This window comes from Scyliorhinus canicula, chromosome 1 (assembly GCF_902713615.1).
Source record: "Scyliorhinus canicula chromosome 1, sScyCan1.1, whole genome shotgun sequence".
Taxonomy (NCBI): Eukaryota; Metazoa; Chordata; class Chondrichthyes; order Carcharhiniformes; family Scyliorhinidae; genus Scyliorhinus; species Scyliorhinus canicula.
In genome coordinates this window covers 190,017,461-190,041,973 of record NC_052146.1, presented here as the reverse complement: position 1 = coordinate 190,041,973, position 24,513 = coordinate 190,017,461, and the positions used below count along the sequence as shown (strand labels likewise).

Genomic DNA, 24,513 nt, shown 5'->3' with positions numbered 1-24,513 from the left:
GTGCCCCCGGCGCTAGCTTTCCTGCTATTACGGTGGCTCCCCTCTCGGAGGTTGTTGTCTCGCTTCTCCTCTACCTGGCCTCTACGGTTTTCTGCCTGCTCTTACCCCATCCTACCCATTGGCGTGTCGTTGCTCCTTGCCAGGGGCCTCTCGTCCCTACCCCCCCTGCTGTTCTTCCAGCCCGTGCTCCTCGACGAATCTATTCGCCTCAGCAGGGGCTGTAAAGAAATATTCCTTGTTTTGGTATGTGACCCAGAGCTTCGCTGGGTACAGCATACCAAAACGCACTTTGTTCCTGTAGAGAGCCACTTTCGCTCTGTTAAACTCAGCCCGTTTCTTAGATATATCCACTCCAAGGTCTTCATATATTCGGATGGTGTGCCCGTCCCATTTGCTGGCTCTATTTTCCTTGGCCCAGCGCAGGATTGCCTCCCTATCCCGGTACCGGTGCAGTTTGGCTATGACTGCTCTCGGTTGATCCCCTTCCTTGGGCTTCGGGCGCAGCGACCGATGTGCTCTGTCCAGATCCGGTGGGGTGGGGAAAGCTTTCTTGCCCACTAAGTTGCCCAGCATTGCAGCCACGTATTTTGTGGGGTTTCTACCCTTGGTCCCCTCTGGCAGGCCCACTATCCTAACATTTTGCCTTCTCGAGCTGTTTTCTTGGTCGTCTACCCTGCCCTTCAGGCTCCCCTGCGTTGCGCCCAGACTCGCCACTTCCCTTTCTAGGGCCGTGACCCGGTCGCTCATGTCTGTCGCTGCTTTCTCTAGCTCCTTAATGGTTGCCTCATGGGCTTCCAGTTTCCCCCCTTGAGCTTCCAGTTTCTTCCCTTGAGCTTCCACTTTCTCCTCCAATCTGGTCAGAGCCTGCTGCACCCCTGACATGGCCCTGGTCACTGCTGCCTGTGCTGCGGCCTCTGCGTCTGCTTTCAACTCTGCCTTGATTGCCTGCAGCTGCTCCCTCACCACCTCAGTAAAGGCTTCCTTCCAATTCACGCCCCCCTCTAACCCCAGGGGAGAGGGCACCTGTCTGTCCGGCTCTTTTTGATGCGGCGGTACATCCGTCCCGCTGCTTCGTGTGCTAATCCGCTCGCGTGAGCTGGCTTGCCTTTTGTCCCGCCTGCTTTTGGTGCCCCCTTTCCCTTGGCTCCCTTCTGGTGTTTTTTTCTCCCCCTTCCCTTTCATCTTTTCTTCTCCCCTTGTTTTTCTGTTCCCCCTTTTTCGATGCCCGATTTTTATTTTATTTATTTGTTTATTAATTATTTTCTCCCACCTACTTTTATGCAACTCCCCTCAGGTGGGCTTGCTTTGATGGGAGTGGGTGTAGAGAAAGAGAAAATAATATATATATCCCTCCCTCTTTCTCTTTAACAGTGTTCTTTTTTAAAAATAAAAGTCCTTTTTTTTTTCTCCCCCCCTCACTTTTCCTCTACCTCTCTCACGCAGGAGAGAGAGAGAGTGAGAGGAGTCTGTCCAGTCCTTTGTTCTTGCCACGTGGTGGCTGTTGCCGGTTTTTTTTTGGGGGGGGTGGGGGGTGTATGTGGAGACTCCGCTCCGGGCCTGCTGGGGGGGGGGGAGAGACTCCGCTCCGGCCCTGGGGGGGGGGGTAGACGCCGCTCCGGCCCTTGGGGGGGGGGGGGTAGACGCCGCTCCGGCCCTGGGGGTGGGGGGTAGACGCCGCTCCGGCCCTTGGGGGGGGGGTAGACGCCGCTCCGGCCCTGGGGGGGGTAGACGCCGCTCCGGCCCTTGGGGGGGTATGGACGCCGCTCCGCTCCTTGGGGGGGGGGGTATGGACGCCGCTCCGCTCCTTGGGGGGGGGGGTAGACGCCGCTCCGGCCCTTGGGGGGGGTAGACGCCGCTCCAGCCCTTGGGGGGGGGTGGTAGACTCCGCTCCGCTCCTTGGGGAGGTGGGGGTATGGACGCGCTCCGCTCCTTGGGGGGGGGGTGGGGTATGGACTCCGCTCCGCTCCGCTCCTTGGGGGGGGGGGGGGTATGGACTCCGCTCCACTCCTTGGGGGGGGGGGGTCTGGACGCCGCTCCGCTCCGCTCCTTGGGGGGGGGGGTCTGGACGCCGCTCCGCTCCGCTCCTTGGGGGGGGTGGGTCTGGACGCCGCTCCGCTCCGGCCCTTCGGGGGGGGGGGGTATGGACTCCGCTCCGCTCCTTGGGGGGGGGTGGGGTATGGACTCCGCTCCGCTCCGCTCCTTGGGGGGGGGGGGGGGGTATGGACTCCGCTCCACTCCTTGGGGGGGGTCTGGACGCCGCTCCGCTCCGCTCCTTGGGGGGGGGGGTCTGGACGCCGCTCCGCTCCGCTCCTTGGGGGGGGGGGGGTCTGGACGCCGCTCCGCTCCTTGGGGGGGGGGGGTCTGGACGCCGCTCCGCTCCGGCCCTTCGGGGGGGGGGGGGTATGGACTCCGCTCCACTCCTTGGGGGGGGGGGTCTGGACGCTCACGCAGGAGAGAGAGAGAGTGAGAGGAGTCTGTCCAGTCCTTTGTTCTTGCCACGTGGTGGCTGCTGCCGGTTTTTTTTTTGGGGGGGGTGGGGGGTGTATGTGGAGACTCGCTCCGGGCCTGCTGGGGGGGGGGGAGAGACTCCGCTCCGGCCCTGGGGGGGGGGGGGTAGACGCCGCTCCGGCCCTTGGGGGGGGGGTAGACGCCGCTCCGGCCCTGGGGGGGGGGGGGGTAGACGCCGCTCCGGCCCTTGGGGGGGGGGGGTATGGACTCCGCTCCGCTCCGCTCCTTGGGGGGGGGGGGGGGGGGGTATGGACTCCGCTCCACTCCTTGGGGGGGGGGGGTCTGGACGCCGCTCCGCTCCGCTCCTTGGGGGGGGGGGGTCTGGACGCCGCTCCGTTCCGCTCCTTGGGGGGGGGGGGGTCTGGACGCCGCTCCGCTCCGCTCCTGGGGGGGGGGGGGTCTGGACGCCGCTCCGCTCCTTGGGGGGGGGGGGGGGTCTGGACGCCGCTCCGCTCCGGCCCTTTGGGGGGGGGGGGGTATGGACTCCGCTCCACTCCTTGGGGGGGGGGGGTCTGGACGCTCACGCAGGAGAGAGAGAGAGTGAGAGGAGTCTGTCCAGTCCTTTGTTCTTGCCACGTGGTGGCTGCTGTTTATTAATTATTTTCTCCCACCTCCTTTTATGCAACTCCGCTCAGGTGGGCTTGCTTTGATGGGAGTGGGTGTAGAGAAAGAGAAAATAATATATATATCCCTCCCTCTTTCTCTTTAACAGTGTTCTTTTTTAAAAATAAAAGTCCTTTTTTTTTTCTCCCCCCCTCACTTTTCCTCTACCTCTCTCACGCAGGAGAGAGAGAGAGTGAGAGGAGTCTGTCCAGTCCTTTGTTCTTGCCACGTGGTGGCTGCTGCCGGTTTTTTTTTGGGGGGGGTGGGGGGTGTATGTGGAGACTCGCTCCGGGCCTGCTGGGGGGGGGGGGAGAGACTCCGCTCCGGCCCGGGGGGGGGGGGGGGTAGACGCCGCTCCGGCCCTTGGGGGGGGGGGGGTAGACTCCGCTCCGCTCCTTGGGGGGGTGGGGGTATGGACGCCGCTCCGCTCCTTGGGGGGGGGGGGGGGGGGGTCTGACCCCCCCCCCCCCCCAGGAGCGGAGCGGAGCGGGGGGGGGGGTCTGGACGCCGCTCCGCTCCTGGGGGGGGGGGGTCTGGACGCCGCTCCGCTCCGCTCCTTGGGGGGGGGGGGGGGGGTCTGGACGCCGCTCCGCTCCGGCCCTTTGGGGGGGGGGGGGGATGTAGACGCCGCTCCGGGCTGCCGCCGCCTGGGCCTCTCCTGCCGCTGCTCCTGCTGCTGCCGCCGCCGCCTGGCCAGAAACTATAAGTTTGATCAGTGTTGTAAGTACTGTATTGTTTTAACAGTATTGGAATGTTTACTGGTAGTGCAATGCATCGGGGAGGGGGAACATTACCTGGGTGCTTCGTACCAGCACGCAGTCACACCCTTAGGGTTGGGGCTTCTGATTTGGTCAGTGGTCAGGGGCTGTCAATGTGAGGCAGGTAAGGGGACCCAGAGGGGAGGATGTTGGAATGCCAGCCATTGTAGTTTTCCAATAGGTTTGATGTTCTCTCAGCTTGTTCAGATGAGCGTGGGGCTGCAGGGTGTATGAACAAACATACCATGGCATTGTGGTACAGGAAGCTGATGTGTTGGGTAAGCTGGGTCTATGTGGACTGTGTTTGATGCAGTGTAGAGAGAGGCAGGCTTCCAACATTTGAAGAGATGCAACACGATTTTATTGAACAACTAACTATAATACATTCTCAACTGTGGGCTGACACTATGCTGACTTGACTGGAGACCTGAGGCTAACCTGACCAGACTAACTGACTACCACATGGTGTTTGTTCTAGCTGCTGCTCACAAGCTCTGTCTGTCTCAGAGGCTGGATCCCGAAAGAGCGGGAAAACTGGTGCCCTCTGGCTTTATAGTGGCCGTGTCCTGTCTGGTGATTGGCTGCTGTGTTCTGTGTGCTCACTGGTCATCCTGTGTGTCAATCACTGCCTGTCTGCACTCCATCATATACCTGGATGTATATTATGACAAAAGCCATTCACGTGGTCGGAAGTGTTGGGACATTGTTTTAAAACCATTTGTCTGTCCTGTGTTCCCATTTTAGCCTTGTCTTGCTGCCTGCATTGATCTACAATCTCCTGGTTAGCTGCTACAACATGACCACACCAGTTGGGATTTCTGTTAAACTACAGATTTTAGGCAGAGCTGGAACACCCTGGTCCTAATGGACCAGGCCAGGACATCCCCTTTAGGCTCTGTGACAGAATCTGTGATGTTGATTTTATAGACTTGGCAAGCAGCCAATTCCTGAATGTAGAATTCTCTTGCTTCTTATATTGTGGCCTGGGTGGAGCCAGTCAGGAACTTCCAAGGAGAAAGCGGGTCTTCTGCAGTCTTCCATGCTTTAGAACATAGAACAATACAGCACAGAACGGCCCTCGATGTTGTACCGGGCCATGATCACCCTACTCAAACCCACGTATCCACCCTATACCCGTAACCCAACAACCCCCCCTTAACCTTACTTTTTGTAGGACACTACGGGCAATTTAGCATGGCCAATCCACCTAACCCGCACAGCTTTGGGCTGTGGGAGGAAACCGGAGCACCCGGAGGAAACCCACGCACACAGGGGGAGGACGTGCAGACTCCACACAGACAGTGACCCAGCCGGGAATCGAACCTGGGACTCTGGAGCTGTGAAGCATTTATGCTAACCACCATGCTACCCTGCTGCCCCAGTTCTCTGAAGGAAGCCAACTAGTAAGGAGCTTGAGGGTTCTCTCCCTGCTTCTCTCTCTTTGCAAGATGATTTTATAAGTCAATCTCGCTAAATCTGTGGACATTTTCTTGTTGAAAAGATAAAGAGAAAACAGACCTGTGTAAGAGATCTCTGGAATGAGAAAGTGGCAGCCACTTTCCACAGGTCAGTGACAATCTAACTCTGTGTCTCAGGGCTGGGAGGAGCCCAAAATTGAGGTTTAAGATGAGAATGTCAATGATAAAATAGCCAGCATTTGGCACAGAAATCAGGCAAGTGATAGACTGCTAATTCCGAAGTTCAAGCTGTAGTAATCTCACAGGGAGGCGAAAACTCCATCTGATGGTAGAAGATCAGAATTTCACTGATCTGAACATCCTGTGTACAGCACCATCTGGTGGTCGAGTATTGGAATTGCGCTGATCTGAAAATCCCTGTACCTAGCTCCATCCGGTGTGGAAAGATGGAACTGTGCTGACCTGAATTCCTTGGGCAAATCTATTCCCAGAGGCTGCAACCACGGCCTTGAAGACTCAATTCAAACATTTCCCTTTAATCCCCATTTTTTATGAATCTCTCCAACCCTTAGCTTGTGACAAAGATTCATCCCGACTCGAAGCGTTCGCTCCATTTTCTCTCCACAGTTGCTGTCACACATGCTGAGGTTGTCCAGTATGTTCTGTTATTTTGCAAGAATGTTGGCGAGGAGGAGTCAGAGGAAATTTTTGACTTGAACCTTAGTTCTGGTTATGAAGTGATGGTGAATAGTTGTTGTAAGAGTGATGGTAGTCAGATGACAGTCTTGACTTTGATCTTGAGTCTGACGATGAAGGAATAATAGACAGTTGTTCCCGAGTAGACTCATCGCCAATTCAGCTTGGACCACTGGCGAGCAATTGTTGCAAAGCTAATAAAGGAGGTAGTAACCTGGAGGAGGGAGGTGAATTGGACTTGTCAAAAGGTAATTTGTTATTGTCTCTTTCAATAACCCCATTGTCGTTCCCTTCAGGTGAAAGAAGGTCCCAGAGCAGGTTTGCCCTGAAGGCTCACTGCACAGCGTCAGTCCGTCAGGACGAGGACGGTAGGGACTGGGAGTGATGCCAATCGAGTGGCTGGTCGACCCACAACCTTTTGAAGATTTACTGCATCTTTTTAAGGTAGCAGAGGTTGATAGCCAGGAACGTGAAGTGGTTGGCCAGCAATCCTTTTTGGGAGTTAAGGGTTGGCAAATCCTGTGGTGATTCTGCAACCACAGAGGCGATGACAACCCAAACTGTTCCCAGAGTCAGTGATGTCCCAGACTCTGATTCTGTAAGTGAAGATGTAGGCGGTGATTCAGAAACCCCCACTGAGGATGTAATAGTTGCCACCCAGGGAAAAGTGCCTGTAAAGTCAATCCACTTTGAGAGGACTGACCTCTCAGTGGTCCTTGTTGCTGACGGTGACTCTGGGAAGACCAAGAGCGAATGTAAGGCTGGTGGGGTTGAAAGGGGTCTAATTATTAACAGTGAACCCACTACTTCATTCCACGTTGACAATCCTATCTGTAATTTAGTTGTAGGAATCCCTCAAAATGTGGGCAAACAGTCATCAGGCAATCAGGAAGGACCGGTCGGGTTATATAAGGGACAACAAAAGATGGGTCTGGAGCAGGTACCAAAGGAGTGTGGACGAAGTTGAAGGGAAGCCCCAGGGACCACTCTGTTAACCACCCCTGGTATGGACCTCAAACATTTTGAACCACCAAAGACACATCTGTCTCAACTACAACCACTAAAAAACTGAGGAGCGATGCATAGTGTGCATGTTACATGAATACGCAACCCTATTGTGGCCCACAGAATGCAGACGAGCATCTGGGAAATCGACAGCAATGTTGGAGGATGAAACTGTGCTTGCCACCCCAGATGTTTCTGAACTACTTGCATTTACAGTGATATTTAGAACACCAAATGCCAGGGTTTTCTGACAGCCATTCTGGCAATCATTTGTTGTAAAGATCGTATCTGTATTTCCTGGAGGCAATGATGTGGTTTTAAGTAGTTTAACATGTGTTGAAATGTCAAATTTCTATTAATGCTGAAACTGGATAGGGGATTGTATTGGGGTTAGTTTAGTCAGGTATATGTGGGTGTTGTGTGTCTTGCATACCTCAGAATGAAACGTCCATGTCCTGATATTTCAATTTTTTTTAGGTGGCAAGTATGTTAGAACGTTGTTGTGAAACCCTTTGGCTGTGTTGCCTTTATATCCCCATCCTGCTGTCTGCCTTGATCTACAGTCTCCTGGTTAGCTGCTACAACATCACTGGGCCGTTTGGGATTTCTGTTAAACTACAGATTTTAGGCAGAGCTGGAACACCCCGGTCCTGATGGACCAGGCCAGCACATCCCCTTCAAGCTCTGTGACAGAACCCGTGATGTTGATTTAATAGACTTGGCAAGCAGACAATCCATGAATGTAGAGTTCTCAGGCTTCTCCTATTGTTGCCTGGGATTGGTGGAGCCAGTCAGAAACTTCCAAGAAAATGGCAGGTTTTCTGCAGAGAATGGCAGAGTTTCAGTTCTTTGAAGGAAGCCAGGTAGTGTGGAGCTTAAAGATCCTTTCTCACCTTCCTTCTCTTTGCCAGATGATTTTAAAAGGCATTCTTGGTAAATCTGTGGCAACTTTCTTATTCAAAATACACAGAGAAAACAGACCTGCGTACAAGATCTCTGGAATGAGAAAGTGCCAGCCATTTTCCACAGGTCGGTAACAATTTAAATGTGTGTCACAGGACTGGTAGGCACTCAAAATTGAAGCTTACGGTGAGAACATTTGTGATAAAATAGCCAGAGTTTTGGACAGAAATCAGGCAAGTTAATGACTGCTAATCCCAGCGTTAAAGCTGTAGTAATCTCATAGGGAGGCAAAAACTCCACCTGGATGTAGAAGAGCAGAATTGCACTGATCTGAACATCCTGTGTACAGCACCATCTGGTGGCCAGTGACTGGAAGTGCTCTGTTCTGAAATCCCTGTACCTTCCTCCATCCAGTGACGGAAAGATGGAAATGCGCCGACCTAAATTTTTCCCTCAAACTTTTCCCTTTCGCCTCTTTTTTTTCTGATCCTCTCCACCCCTTAGCTTGTCTTGTGTGAGTCTGGGTGGAGGGGTGGGATGGGGTTTTGGGAACAGGTAAATTGGTAGACTATTGTCCTGTTATTTCTTTATATATTCATCTTTTCCTCTCTTATAAAGAAACTGTTTTTTTTACTGTTTTACATGCAAATCTGGTGTCTAACTCATTGGAGCAGTCAAGGGTTAAAGATTTTTGGAAAACCCAAATTATTTGTGAATTTACTTATGTTGGGGTGGCGGGGTCTGTGGGGCTGGAATTGATCGCGTAATTGGCCAGGGTGTTGTAACAGAAGTAAAAAGGAATGTGGTGGGAGGAGAGGTCAGTGGAGTGAGGAAGATTTACACTCTTCTCTGTAGTAAAGAGCAAGAGTCCAGATGACTGTGTTGCCTTCCCATTTCCCAGGTTTGGGATGTCTGTTCAAGGCGAAAGGGTAACTTGTAGTAGGAGGGAGTGGATCCAGTTGTCATGGTCCATTGGGTACCAATAGCAGAAATAGAACTAGAAAAGAACTTCTGCATAGAGAATTTGAGTAGTTAGGTGCTAAATTGAAAAGCAGAACGTGAAAGGTTATTATCTTTCAGTTATCACCTGACCCATAAGCAAGTTGAAGTAGGGTACATAAAATTAAAGTGAATAATGGCTCAGAGATGTGGAGGAAGTGGGTTCCAGCTCATGGGAATCTGGCATCAGTACAGGGGAAAGTGGGATCCATACTGTTGGGATGGTCTACCCCAGGACATTGCTGAGGCCAGTGTTCCAGTGAGCTGCATAACTAGAGATTAATGAGAGATTTAAATAAACAGAGTGGGCAAGGGATTAAATGTGGAAAGATGCAGCATATCAAATGCGAAAGGGAGGAAAATAGTAAAATGGGAAATGAGGGTCCGAGAGGGACAGAGTGAAAATAAACCCCAATAATTCACAAAGAATCAAGACCAGAAGTTACAAAGATAACAAAAAGTCAAAGTGAAGGCTCTGTACCCAAGTACCCGCGGCATTCATAACAAAGTAAATGAATTGATAGTTCACACTGAAGTCAATCAACATGATTTGATAATTATTACAGAGACCTGGTTTGAGGATGACACGCATTGGGTTTTGAATATTTAGAGGTTTATGACATTAAAGCAGAATAGGAAGCTAGGTGATGGTGGAGGGGTAGCGCTGTTAATCAGGGATGGTATTGGTGCAATAGTTAATGATGACCTTGGTTCAGAACTTCAGGATGTAGAATCGGTTTGGGTGGAGGTGTGTAATAGTCGGGGAAAGAAGTCACTAAAAGGAGTGGTCTACAGGCTCACTAACAGGAACCACAATGTAGGATAAAGTATACAAGAAGAAATATTGGGTGTTAAAGGAATAAAAATAATCACAGCATGATATTGATCTGCAGAGAAGTGGAAAATCAGATTGGCAGTAGCAGCCTGGATAAGGAGTTCATTGAAATGTTGAAGAGCGTTTCTTAGAGCAACTCATTCTGGAACCAGACAGCAGAATATATTATACTTGGGATTGTGTCATGTGACAGGATTAATTAGTGATCTCAGAGTAAAGACACTAAAATATGATTGAATTGAGCATGCTGTTTAAAGGAGAGCAGTGGGTCTAAGATTAGTATTAGTCAAATGCACCGGGGTGGCACAGTGGTTTGCACTGCTGCCTCACAGCTCCGGTTTCTTCCCTCAGTCCAAATATGTGAAGGTTAGATGGAGTGGTGATGCTAAATTGCCCCTAGTGTCCAAAGGTTAGGTGGGTTTAGGGGAATAGGGTGACGGAGTGGGTCTGGATGTGTGCTCTTTCAGAGGGTTGGTACAGACTCAATAGGCTGAATGGCCTCCTTATGCACTGTATGTATTCTATGATTCTATTCTTTTATTCTACATTGCCAGATGGCTATATATTAGTCACAGATTCCACCGTATAGTCATATATATCAGTTATATTGTGATGAATGCAGGAATTTCAGATATATATTGTATTCTATGTATCTGGTGCAGCAATGGTTAAACACCTGGGTTTGTGTATGTATGTATCGATTGCAATAATGTTTTTAAACAGACACTGGGTCGACAGAAGGCAGCATGGTAGCACAGTGGGTAGCACTGTTGCTTCACAGTGCCAGGGTCCCAGGTACGATTCCCGGCTTGGGTCAGTGTCTGTGCGGAGTCTGCACATTCTGCCTGTGTCTGTGTGGGTTTCCTCTGGGTGCTCTGGTTTCCTCTCACAAGTCCCGAAAAACATGCTGTTCAGTGAATTGGACATTCTGAATTCTCCTTCTGTGTACTCGAACAGGCGCTGGACTGTAGTGACTGGGAACTTTTCACAGTAACTTCATTGCTGTGTTAATGTAAGCATACTTGTGACAATAAAAAATATTATTATGAATTAAAACATCACAAAAGTAAGATCACCATTCATTCCAACCATGATTATCGAAGTAGGACTAATTAAATTTTATTTATGTAAAGCAGGTTCCCCTGGGTTTAGATAATAGAGGGGTTATGGCTACTTTAGTAAAATGTTTGTAACCCAGTTAGTGGGATAGAAATAGTTTAGTTACTGGGAGGAGCCAAGGGCTGAAGCCATCAGGTGTTGAGTTTCAGTTTTAGATTTTGCTGTGAACAGAACAGGAGCTTTTGCAAAATGCTGAGAAGTTAAACAGTAGAATGACAGAGCCAAGAATCTGCAGGCTGTTTTCTGAATTATCTCTTCCTCTCAACATAATTTCTCCGGGATATCTCGATACAGCAAGCATTCCTGTTTTTGCGAACTGTCTTTCAAAGTGGATTTTGACCTGAGATGGGTTTTTCTTGATTGGTGATTAAAAGATAGCAGGTCGGAGTTAAAGTGTTTCATTTTATTGTTAAGCATTGTTTAACTGGTATTTGTGAGCTAGTTATTGCATCATGTTAAAGTTAGTTTTATATGGTGTCAATAATAATATTTGTTTTGGTGGCATGGTGGCACATTGGTTAGCACTGATGCCTCACGGCACTGAGGACCAAGGTTTGATCCTGGTCCTGTGTCACAGTCCATGTGGAGTTTGGACATTCTCCCCGTGTCTGTGTGGGTCTCACCCCCACAACCCAAAGATGTGCAGGTTAGGTGGATTGGAAATGATGAATTGCACCTTATTTGGAAAAATTTAAAAAGAAATGTTGTTCTAATAGACCGTATCCCCATTTGTGCATTAAGTCACTCCAAGAGTGAAGTATCCTTTCCTCACAGTCTTGCAGCCTATGGTACCTGCCCATTTACAGCCTATGGTACCTGCCCAAATGCAGCCTATGGTACCTGCCCAATTGCAGCCTATGCTACCTGCCCAAATACAGCCTATGGTACCTGCCCAAATACAGCCTATGCTACCTGCCCAAATGCAGCCTATGGTACCTGCTTAATTGCAGCCTATGCTACCTGCCCAAATGCAGCCTATGCTACCTGCTCAATTGCAGCCTATGCTACCTGCCCAAATACAGCCTATGGTACCTGCCCAAATGCAGCCTATGGTACCTGCTCAATTGCAGCCTATGGTACCTGCCCAAATGCAGCCTATGCTACCTGCTCAATTGCAGCCTATGCTACCTGCCCAAATGCAGCCTGTGGTACCTGCCCAATTGCAGCCTATGGTACCTGCTCAATTGCAGCCTATGGTACCTGCTCAAATGCAGCCTATGGTACCTGCTCAAATGCAGCCTATGGTACCTGCTCAATTGCAGCCTATGGTACCTGCTCAAATACAGCCTATGGACTCTGCCCAAATACAGCCTATGGTACCTGCTCAAATACAGCCTATGGTACCTGCTCCATTGCAGCCTCTAGTACCTGCTCCATTGCAGCCTCTAGTACCTGCTCAAATACAGCCTATGCTACCTGCCCAAATGCAGCCTATGCTACCTGCCCAAATGCAGCCTATGCTACCTGCCCAAATGCAGCCAATGGTACCTGTTCAAATGCAGCCTATGCTACCTGCCCAAATGCAGCCTATGCTACCTGCCCAAATACAGCCTATGCTACCTGCCCAAATACAGCCTATGGTACCTGCCCAATTGCAGCCTTTGCTACCTGCCCAAATACAGCCTATGCTACCTGCCCAAATACAGCCTATGGTACCTGTCCAAATGCAGCCTATGGTACCTGCTCAATTGCAGCCTATGGTACCTGCCCAAATGCAGCCTATGCTACCTGCTCAATTGCAGCCTATGCTACCTGCCCAAATGCAGCCTCTGGTACCTGCCCAAATGCAGCCTATGCTACCTGCTCAAATACAGCCTAGGGTACCTGCTCAATTGCAGCCTATGGTACCTGCTCAATTGCAGCCTATGGTACCTGCTCAAATACAGCCTATGGTACCTGCTCCATTGCAGCCTCTAGTACCTGCTCAAATACAGCCTATGGTACCTGCCCAAATGCAGCCTATGCTACCTGCCCAAATGCAGCCTATGCTACCTGCTCAAATACAGCCTATGGTACCTGCTCAAATACAGCCTATGGTACCTGTTCAAATACAGCCTATGGTACCTGCCCAAATACAGCCTATGCTACCTGCCCAAATGCAGCCTATGGTACCTGCCCAAATACAGCCTATGGTATCTGCCCAAATACAGCCTATGCTACCTGCCCAAATGCAGCCTATGGTACCTGCTCAAATACAGCCTATGGTACCTGCCCAAATACAGCCTATGGTACCTGCCCAAATACAGCCTATGCTACCTGCCCAAATACAGCCTATGCTACCTGCCCAAATGCAGCCTATGGTACCTGCCCAAATGCAGCCTATGGTACCTGCTCAAATGCAGCCTATGCTACCTTCCCAAATGCAGCCTATGCTACCTGCCCAAATACAGCCTATGGTACCTGCCCAAATGCAGCCTATGGTACCTGCTCAAATACAGCCTATGGTACCTGCCCAAATGCAGCCTATGGTACCTGCCCAAATACAGCCTATGCTACCTGCCCAAATGCAGCCTATGCTATCTGCCCAAATACAGCCTATGGTACCTGCCCAAATGCAGCCTATGGTACCTGCTCAATTGCAGCCTATGGTACCTGCTCAAATGCAGCCTATGGTACCTGCTCAATTGCAGCCTATGGTACCTGCCCAAATGCAGCCTATGCTACCTGCTCAATTGCAGCCTATGCTACCTGCCCAAATGCAGCCTATGCTACCTGCCCAAATACAGCCTATGGTACCTGCCCAAATGCAGCCTATGGTAACTGCTCAATTGCAGCCTATGGTACCTGCTCAAATGCAGCCTATGGTACCTGCTCAATTGCAGCCTATGCTACCTGCTCAATTGCAGCCTATGCTACCTGCCCAAATACAGCCTATGGTACCTGCCCAAATGCAGCCTATGCTACCTGCTCAATTGCAGCCTATGCTACCTGCCCAAATGCAGCCTATGGTACCTGCCCAATTGCAGCCTATGCTACCTGCCCGAATACAGCCTATGGTACCTGCCCAAATGCAGCCTATGGTACCTGTTCAATTGCAGCCTATGGTACCTGCTCAAATGCAGCCTATGGACCCTGCCCAAATACAGCCTATGGTACCTGCTCAAATACAGCCTATGGTACCTGCTCCATTGCAGCCTCTAGTACCTGCTCCATTGCAGCCTCTAGTACCTGCTCAAATACAGCCTATGCTACCTGCCCAATTGCAGCCTATGCTACCTGCCCAAATACAGCCTATGGTACCTGCCCAAATGCAGCCTATGCTACCTGCCCAAATGCAGCCTATGCTACCTGCCCAAATGCAGCCTATGCTACCTGCTCAAATACAGCCTATGATACCTGCCCAAATACAGCCTATGGTACCTGCTCAAATACAGCCTATGATACCTGCCCAAATACAGCCTATAGTACCTGCCCAAATGCAGCCTATGCTACCTGCTCAAATGCAGCCTATGCTACCTGCTCAATTGCAGCCTATGCTACCTGCCCAAATGCAGCCTATGGTACCTGCCCAATTGCAGCCTATGCTACCTGCCCAAATACAGCCTATGGTACCTGCCCAAATACAGCCTATGCTACCTGCCCAAATACAGCCTATGGTACCTGCCCAAATGCAGCCTATGCTACCTGCTCAATTGCAGCCTATGCTACCTGCCCAAATGCAGCCTATGGTACCTGCCCAAATGCAGCCTATGGTACCTGCCCAATTGCAGCCTATGCTACCTGCTCAAATACAGCCTATGCTACCTGCCCAAATACAGCCTATGGTACCTGCCCAAATGCAGCCTATGGTACCTGCCCAAATGCAGCCTATGGTACCTGCCCAATTGCAGCCTATGCTACCTGCTCAAATACAGCCTATGCTACCTGCCCAAATACAGCCTATGGTACCTGCCCAAATACAGCCTATGGTACCTGCTCAAATACAGCCTATGGTACCTGCTCCATTGCAGCCTCTAGTACCTGCTCCATTGCAGCCTCTAGTACCTGCTCAAATACAGCCTATGCTACCTGCCCAATTGCAGCCTATGCTACCTGCCCAAATACAGCCTATGGTACCTGCCCAAATGCAGCCTATGCTACCTGCCCAAATGCAGCCTATGCTACCTGCCCAAATGCAGCCTATGCTACCTGCTCAAATACAGCCTATGATACCTGCCCAAATACAGCCTATGGTACCTGCTCAAATACAGCCTATGATACCTGCCCAAATACAGCCTATAGTACCTGCCCAAATGCAGCCTATGCTACCTGCTCAAATGCAGCCTATGCTACCTGCTCAATTGCAGCCTATGCTACCTGCCCAAATGCAGCCTATGGTACCTGCCCAATTGCAGCCTATGCTACCTGCCCAAATACAGCCTATGGTACCTGCCCAAATACAGCCTATGCTACCTGCCCAAATACAGCCTATGGTACCTGCCCAAATGCAGCCTATGCTACCTGCTCAATTGCAGCCTATGCTACCTGCCCAAATGCAGCCTATGGTACCTGCCCAAATGCAGCCTATGGTACCTGCCCAATTGCAGCCTATGCTACCTGCTCAAATACAGCCTATGCTACCTGCCCAAATACAGCCTATGGTACCTGCCCAAATGCAGCCTATGGTACCTGCCCAAATGCAGCCTATGGTACCTGCCCAATTGCAGCCTATGCTACCTGCTCAAATACAGCCTATGCTACCTGCCCAAATACAGCCTATGGTACCTGTCCAAATGCAGCCTATGGTACCTGCTCAATTGCAGCCTATGGTACCTGCTCAAATGCAGCCTATGGTACCTGCTCAAATGCAGCCTATGGTACCTGCTCAATTGCAGCCTATGGTACCTGCTCAAATACAGCCTATGGACCCTGCCCAAATACAGCCTATGGTACCTGCTCAAATACAGCCTATGGTACCTGCTCCATTGCAGCCTCTAGTACCTGCTCCATTGCAGCCTCTAGTACCTGCTCAAATACAGCCTATGCTACCTGCCCAAATGCAGCCTATGCTACCTGCCCAAATGCAGCCTATGGTACCTGCCCAAATGCAGCCTATGCTACCTGCTCAAATGCAGCCTATGCTACCTGCTCAAATACAGCCTATGGTACCTGTTCAAATGCAGCCTATGCTACCTGCCCAAATACAGCCTATGCTACCTGCCCAAATGCAGCCTATGCTACCTGCCCAAATGCAGCCTATGCTACCTGCTCAAATACAGCCTCTGGTCCCTGCTCAAATACAGCCTATGCTACCTGCCCAATTGCAGCCTTTGCTACCTGCTTAAATACAGCCTATGGTACCTGCCCAAGTACAGCCTATGCTACCTGCCCAAATACAGCCTATGCTACCTGCTCAAATACAGCCAATGGTACCTGCCCAAATACAGCCTATGGTACCTGCCCAAATACAGCCTATGCTACCTGCCCAAATACAGCCTATGCTACCTGCTCAAATACAGCCAATGGTACCTGCCCAAATACAGCCTATGCTACCTGCCCAAATACAGCCTATGGTACCTGCCCAAATACAGCCTATGGTAACTGCCCAAATACAGCCTATGCTACCTGCCCAAATACAGCCTATGCTACCTGCCCAAATACAGCCTATGCTACCTGCCCAAATACAGCCTATGCTACCTGCCCAAATACAGCCTATGGTAACTGCCCAAATACAGCCTATGCTACCTGCCCAAATACAGCCTATGCTACCTGCCCAAATACAGCCTATGCTACCTGCCCAAATACAGCCTATGCTACCTGCCCAAATACAGCCTGTGTTACCCGTTGCTCAAATCCAACCTGTGATACCCACTGCTCCAGCGGCGGCTGTTGCAGCTCCTGCAGGAATATCAGCAGTAACTACAATTTCACCACAAGCGTCAGGGCAAACATGTACCCTAGCTCCATTAAAATCACGCAAGAAAATACCACAATGTCTTTTCTGCGGTAAAGTAGGACATTGGATGGTGACATGCTATCATAAACAACGGATCGAGTCAACAGATGATAATGAAGTAGACAATGTTCATGACAATACGTTTCCACCTCGTGGTCAATGACGTAACGCGCACAAACAAGACACACCTTGGGTTATGTTTCAACAAGACACACCCAGACTTGCGTAGAGGGATTCTATACCCTCCCTGCCGTTTCCATGAAGGGAGGAGCCTTTCCCACGTAGGGAGGAGCCGTACCCACGTAGGCACGTACACGATGACGACAATTCTATGAATGAAATATTAAACAGCTGTCCTCCAGCTCAAATATGTTCTCTGGATGATAATTCAAAAAATGACTGGACCCCACTCTCGATGATTCTCTCCATTTTTCTCTACATGCACTCGTGGGACAGAAAAATGATGGACTCTATATTTCACTCAGAGTGGGAGGTATTCATATCAATTTCTTATTTGACACTGGAGCTGAACTTACCTGTGCTACTGAACAGAATGCTGCTTTCTTTCCCCTATCCACAGGAAAAATTAATGCTTTTGCCGCAGGAGATTCTATTACTCTTCAGAAACGAAACCTCTGCTTTTAGAATTTGGACCACATCAACTGATGGCATCAATATGGATAGGTCTGGTAACACAAGCACTTCTAGGTATGGACATCTTACCACAACTAAATTCTTCACTGAGTTTCAATAATGGAAAAATCACCTGGTCCATTAGACACATCAAAAAAGATGAAATACAAAATCATCCAATTTGGGCAAAAGAGAAAAATGATTGTGGCCTTTTGAAAATGGAACCAGTCACTTTCATGGGATCCGCTCCACCTTGTACCAAATAATACCCTATTAATCAAACTTCAATACAAGGCATTCTGCCTACAATAAAAGAACTTAAAGAAAGGGGTATTTTAGTGCGCATTCACAGCTCAACAAACAGCCCTGTATGGCCGGTAAAAAAGGCTAATGTCTAATGTCACATGGCACCTTACTATTGACTACAGAAGAGCAAATCAATTCATTGTCAGGAAAGCTCCTTGAGTGGCAGATCCATCTACAATCTTTAACTCTTTAACTCCTGACCATCAATGGTTTTCAGTCATTGATATGGCAAATGGTTTCTCGTCAGTACCATGAGCTAAACAAGTACAACCATGAAACAAAAGGGAAAATGCTGGAAAATCTCAACAAGTCTGGCAGCATCTGTAGGGAGAGAAAAGAGCTAACGTTTCGAATCCGATGACTCTTTCTCAAAGCTAACAGACAGAGAAAGTTGGAAATATTTATACTGTGGAGTAGGAATCAAAGATGGTTCATCGCCACAGAAACCAAGGGAAACCGGGTGCTAATACCAAGGGGAAAGAGTATTAATGGCAGTCCCCAGAGAGGACAAAAGATGTGAAAGGGCAAACAGCAGGGAAACTAACATCAGAGGATAGACTGTCGGTGTGGGTGGAGGGGAAGGGGGAAGCAAAGAGGAAAAAGGTGCAGGAAAGGTGGATAAGATTGGGGGGGGGGGGGGGGGGGAATTACATTTTTATATTAAGAAAGAAAGAAATGGTAAAAGACAGTTAAAATGAAATGAAAAAAATTGGGTTGAGGTGGGGTGATCATCTGACGTTGTTGAATTCGATGTTGAGACCGGAAGGCTGTAGTGTGCCTAACCGGAAGATATGTTGTTCCACCAGTTTGCGTTGCGCTTCACTGGAACAACCATGGTTTGCTTTTACAGCTAATCAACAACGGTACACATGGACTAGACTGCCGCAAGGTTTTCACAATAGCCCAACTGTTTACCACATGGTTCTACAGAATCATCTCAGGCAACTGCCTGATCTGCCTCCATCATTATCTAGTATGTAGATGATTTTCTGATAGCCTCCATCAATTAAGATGATCATGTGAAAGATCTACGCGTGGTCCTGAAAACCTCAGTACTAATGGTCACAAAGGTAGCTTTGCCAAAGCCCAGGGGCGAATCACGCCACACCGCACTGGCATCCCCCGCGATTCTCCCACCCCCCCAAAAATGGCGTGTTGTGTTTTTCGACAGGCCGCTCGGAGAATCGGCACTCGCCGTTTCTCAGGGTGACCGGCGATTCCCCGTCCCGGATGGGCCGAGCGGCCTGCCGAACCCAACCGGTTCACACCGGCGCCAACCACACCTGGTTGCTGCCAGCGTGAACAGAGCGCGACAGGTGAGTGTGGGGCCTGTGGGGGGCGGAGGGAGGATCGGGCACCATGGGCGTGCTCAGGAGGTGTCTGACCCGCGATCGGTGCCCACCGATCATCGGGCTGGCGTCTGTAAATGACGCACTCTTTTCTCTCCGCCGCCCCGCACGATCAAGCCGCCATGTCTTGCGGGGCAGCGGAGGGGAAGATGGCAACCGCACATGCGCGGGTTGGAACCGGCCAACCTGCGCATGCGCGGCTGATGTCACTTCGGCACCGCTGGCCGTGTCATTCCCGGTGCGCCGCTTTGACACAAGCGTTAAGGCCGGGCGCTTGGGATTCACGCACCGCCGCTCCTAGCCCCCAGGGGGGGGGGGGGGGGGGAGGGGGGGGGTAGGAGAATAGGGGGCGAGGAGCGGCCTCCGATGCCGGAGTGAAACACTCCCGGTTTCACTCCGGCGTCGGCACTCAGTCTCCCATTGGGAGAATCGCGCCCCAGATTTCCCAAGAAGATGTTGTCCACATAGGTCAGAAAATATCCAAAGGATAAAGGGAACTTACTCAGGACAGAACAGCTGCCATCAAAGCAGCTAAACAACCCTCAACTGTACAGGAAGTAAGATCCTTTTTGGGACTCTTTAATTTTAACAGAAATTGGATTGATTCTGACACTCAGTTATCCCAGCCATCGAATGATCTTTTAAAAGGAAACAGAAAATCAAAGGATCCAGTTAATCTCAATTCAGAACAGAAGCAATCATTTCTAAATTTGAAAAAGGTCCAATGTTTGTTCATGAAAGAGATGGTTACATGACTGCAGTACTTGCCCAAGAACATGGTTACCAGTTAAGACCGGTTGGGTACTATTCCCTTAAACTTGACAATGTGGCACTGGCAGTTGTTTACGAGCCTTGGAAGCCACATGTTGAGCTATAATGGTAACATCAAGCCTTGTCTTAGACCAAAAGCTAACCATTAAATGTCCACACTCAGTCCATTCTCTACTATCCATGAACCGAGTGTCACAAGTTACATCAGCTAGATGGACTAGATGGACAGCAATTTTGGAAGCTCCCATCCTATCCTTTCACAAAGCCAGTCCTGTAAACCCATCATCTTTTCTCTCACTTCCTGAGGAACAAAGGGGAGGGGAGGGAGAAGGGCAAGATTGTGTGAAAATAATAGAGGGAATGGAAGAAGTATGCTTAGTAGAAGAAGAGCCACTACAGAACCCAGATTAAATCCTATTTACTGATGGTTCCTCTTTTATTGACAAGGGTATCAGAAAAGCTGAGTGGGCAGTCACAAGCCCATACGAAGTATTAGCTGAAGGAAGTTTGCCCCCAGGAACATCAGCTCAGCAGACTGAATTAAAGGCACTAACAGAAGCATGTCATGTGGAAAGAGATAAAACTGCTGACATCTATACTGACTCCAGGTATGGTTTTGGAGTAGTACATGATTTTGGCCATCTGTGGAGAAAAAGAGGATTTTTCACAAGAGCAGGTAACCTATCCAAAATGGAAAGGAAGTACGAGATCTTCCAGAAGCTATGGCCTTACCAAAAGAAGTATCAGTTCTAAAATGTAAAGCCCATGCTCATGAGGACACTATGGAAGCAAGAGGAAATGCTCTTGCGGACCAAGCAGCAAGGGAAGTTGCCTCCCTTTGTGCCTCTCAAAGGCATCAGGAATCCAGTCACATTTACAAATTGGGAGTAACCACCTTATTACATGATTTAAGTGAAATGCAGAATGATTGTACAATGGAAGAAAAATGGACATGGTTAGAATCAGGTATTCAACCATTTGATGATGACATTTGGAGAGAAGTTCAAACTTGTAAACCAGTCACACCACAATCACTAATGCCCTTCTTAGCTCAACAAGTTCATTCATGGGGACACATATCACCTCAACAAATGATGGATCGATTCCATAAAAGTTGGTGTGGGAAGGATTCAAGAAACATGCACAATTAGTAGCAAACCATTGTGTAACCTTTCAAAAGAATAACTTGGGACCCATAACATCAATGCCTCAATCAGGAGCTCCTGCTCCCACAGGACCATTCCAGGATATACAGGTAGATTACATCACACTTCCTAAATGCCAAATGTTCAATGACGTCCTTGCAATAGTGGATACATTCTCTAAATGGGTGGAAGCTGCTCCAGCTAGAAGAGGGACAGCTGCCCATACAGCCAAAGTGCTATGCAAAGACTTTATCCCCAGATGGGGAGTACCAGCTAGCATTGAGTCAGACAATGGATCCCACTTTACAGGTGCTGTTTGTAAGGAAGTCTGTAGACTATTAAACATTGACTGAAATTTACACTGTTGTTATCATCCACAATCATCAAGACAAGTGGAACGTATGAATCGAACTTTGAAAGAAAGACTCTAAGTACAGCCAGGAAGGCATGAACTGGGTTCAAGCTTTGCCAATAGTATTATGCAGTATTAGAGCTATACAAAACAGAACAAGCCTGAGTCCATTTGAAATCATCACAGGCAGACCAATGTCTCTGCCAGGAACTATTGATTTGCAAAGTAGACTGTCTTTTAATGAGTTATACTTTGCTGACTTATTGCCAAAATCTAACAAATGCTGTTAGTTCTGCTCTCAACAGGTGTTAGCCGCGTGGGGAGATCTTCCAGAAGGTGGGCTCGACCTGGTGCCCGGTGAAGAAGTGTACGTCAAAAAGCTGCAAAAAGAACCCCTAGGATTGAAGTGGGAAAGACCATTCACAATCCTTCTCATCACCCAATCCGCTGTAAAGGTAAAAGGAAAGAAAAGTTGGATCCACGCATCACATGTGAAGCACGCATATAAATATTAAGATCTGTAAAATGTTTACCGTAATTTTCATTTTCAGTTATTTGATTGGCTTGGCAATCTTGTCTCGCTCATCTAAGCAGCTTTCAGTACGATAAGGCCTACCAAGGCACGCAACGCATGGTATTGGTAAGGGAAGAGACAGAACTTCAAGTTGAACAATTAAAGATGCAATGTCAGGATTAAAGGCAGCCCTACGAGCACTCCACAGTTCCACCACGGAACAAAGGCAGAGTTTGGTGGACCACACCAAATGCCAAAAGCAAATTGCAGACCTGCAATCCCTGCTCTCAGTACAAAACAGTTTCCAAGATACATTTGGACCCCAGCTAGATCAGGGAAATGGCCCCGATTGGCAGGAGTTAAATGAAACTGCCCATCGCTGTGTGCATGGAGCATGCACTCAAGATAAAACCCAGAAAGGAAAGCAGCCCCACCCCTGACTGCTCAGGTAGTGCACAATCCCATGAACCCTGTCACCACATAGTGCAGGGCCACAACTAACAGAGACCTGTTCTTGAAAATACAGAAAAATGTGTCATTTGAAACATGGAAGTCTGGCAATATCTGGTCTGAGAGGGTACAGGGAAAGATCCCACAAAAGGTTAATAGCAGCTGCAAAGAGCAGGATTGTAAAATGCAGATTATCAAACACACAGGTTTCATGTGGTAAGCTAAAACAATGGCTCACACCTTCATGGAATGTAACTGTCTCAGGAAGTATCTGGAAAGGCATGAATGAGAGTTTCAATTGACGAATGTTTAAAACAGGCAGGTCTTTCAGTTCAATTTTAGCATACAGCTAAAAGCAAAGTCTCACACCTTAATTGAAATAAACTCTTAGTAAACAGCTGGAAAGGATGGAAGATGCTCAGTCGAATTTGGTGTAAATTCTAAAGTGTAAAATTCTATGGACATCAAGTCAATTAAAAGAAAATTGGAGACGACCTGTCTATGGGAGACATAATTTGAAATCAAAATCAAAGGCAAAGTTATGAGCTGGGGACAATTGGAAAATTAAGCGATTCAAAAGCAGGAAGTGGAGGTAACACCTATTGAAACCGGGGCGTTTTTTAATCAGATATGAGAGGTGACGTTATGCGCAAAGTGAATAGTTGGTTGTATTTGGATGTTTGCATCAAGGATACTTTTTGACAATCAAAATGAAACAAGCTCATTTACAATAAAGTCGTTAAAACTTGGTGACTCTTCGAAAGAGAATATAAACCTGAAGAAAGGGGACAGCCAGCAGAGCCAGCTCTCACAGCTCGGTGCATGGGAAGGATAGGACACAGCAACCGAGTTCACCAGCGAATACAACTCAAGGAGACCAGATTTTAAGAAGATCGATTGTCAAGGCCAGGGCCTGAAGGTCCCTTCAACCAACAGGAAGGATCCCGAAGCAAGATCTTTTTCCCTTTCTGTAAAGAAAGTGTTTGCAGCTTTTAAAAGAAAAAATATAATAATAAAATAACTTAACCTGAAAAAGTGGTTATTAGCCTACTTTACTTCCTTAACAACGTAGGACCCAGTACATCGATGCTACTAAGGGGTAAGTAGGTAAAATTCTTCGGTGAAGGTATGGGTTATACTGGGGGATAACTTGAAAATATAGTTTGACCTAAATAGCACCCACCGAAGCCTGCATCGGAGTCAGGGAGTGAGAATCCCTGTTCACCATTTAGAATATCGACCCTTTTTTGGTATAGGGGGAATTCTAAGAATAGTGGTGAGTTTTCAAAAAAATGGCGCCCAACGTTTAATTAAAACCCTGTTATTATGCCTAGCGGGTTGCTTTATTTTCTACATGGCAGCCGACGTGCTAACATTGTGTTAATTACGCCCAGCCTGTTTTTTTGCTTTCTCAATGGCATCCAGCGTGGAGGCCTAGAATATTAGACGTTTCTAGGTAAAGCGAGGCTAGAATATTAGAAGTTTCTAGCTGAGCAGAATGGGGGCTAGAGTAGGGGCTAGAATATTAGAAGTTTCTAGTTTCCAAGAAACGGTTGGAATATTAGAAGTTTCTAACCGGCACAAAGGCTGGAATATTAGAAGTTTCTGGTCTATGTGTGAGTCAGACTTTACCTGCCGAGTTTAGTCTGGAAAGTCATGTGTGATTGACTTTCGTAAGGATATTCTGTGGATCGAGGGGACTGAAACTCAGGTTGGGTGTGAATCAGCAGACTAGAAGATGCTGACCCTGAGTGAAAGTCTGCAAGACATCTTGGTGACAGCACTAAAAATCTTGCATCCATTACTGGTAAAAGGAGGCCAAAAAATAAATCATCCTTAGAGTAAGGCAGATTGTGCGGACATTTTCTGGAAAATAGGGACGCTTAGAATCTTCAGAAACCAATAACCAATCGACCCTTAACTAAAACAGGAAGATAGTGCCTTAGTCAGCCTTGGATAGGGCCCAGAAAGGGTACTTATCCTCAATTTCAGAGTGCAACTGAAAGGGACAACCAGGAACAGAACTTGAATTCCGAAAAATGGCAATGAGAATAATCCTCTTGCTCTGAAACATGGTCAAGAGAGTTGAAACAATGAAACAAGAGTGGAAAAGCTTAACGGAGGCAAAATAACTCCTGCAGAAGTGAAACTTATCAGCATGGAGGGGTCTCAATTTTTGTTATAGTAACTAAAACCCTGCAGAATAGAGGTCCAAGATCTCAGTGGATAAATGTGAGTGTGTGTTTAATAAGGATTTGTGAAGTCCTGCAGAGT

The 24,513-nt window shown here is 48.6% G+C and overlaps 1 protein-coding gene across 2 annotated transcripts in view; it reads left to right on the top strand.

The window, feature by feature from the left end:
• Nucleotides 1–22,240, top strand: part of iyd (iodotyrosine deiodinase) — an 87,522-nt gene extending 65,282 nt beyond the window's left edge. Inside the window, exon 6 of one of the 2 annotated variants that reach the window (XM_038805035.1) lies at nucleotides 21,581–22,240. The gene's annotated coding sequence lies outside the window, so the exon portion shown is untranslated. Of the gene's footprint in view, nucleotides 1–21,565 lie in introns of both variants that reach the window. The other variant, XM_038805018.1, reaches the window with a different exon arrangement.
• The last annotated feature ends 2,273 nt before the right edge of the window (nucleotides 22,241–24,513 follow it).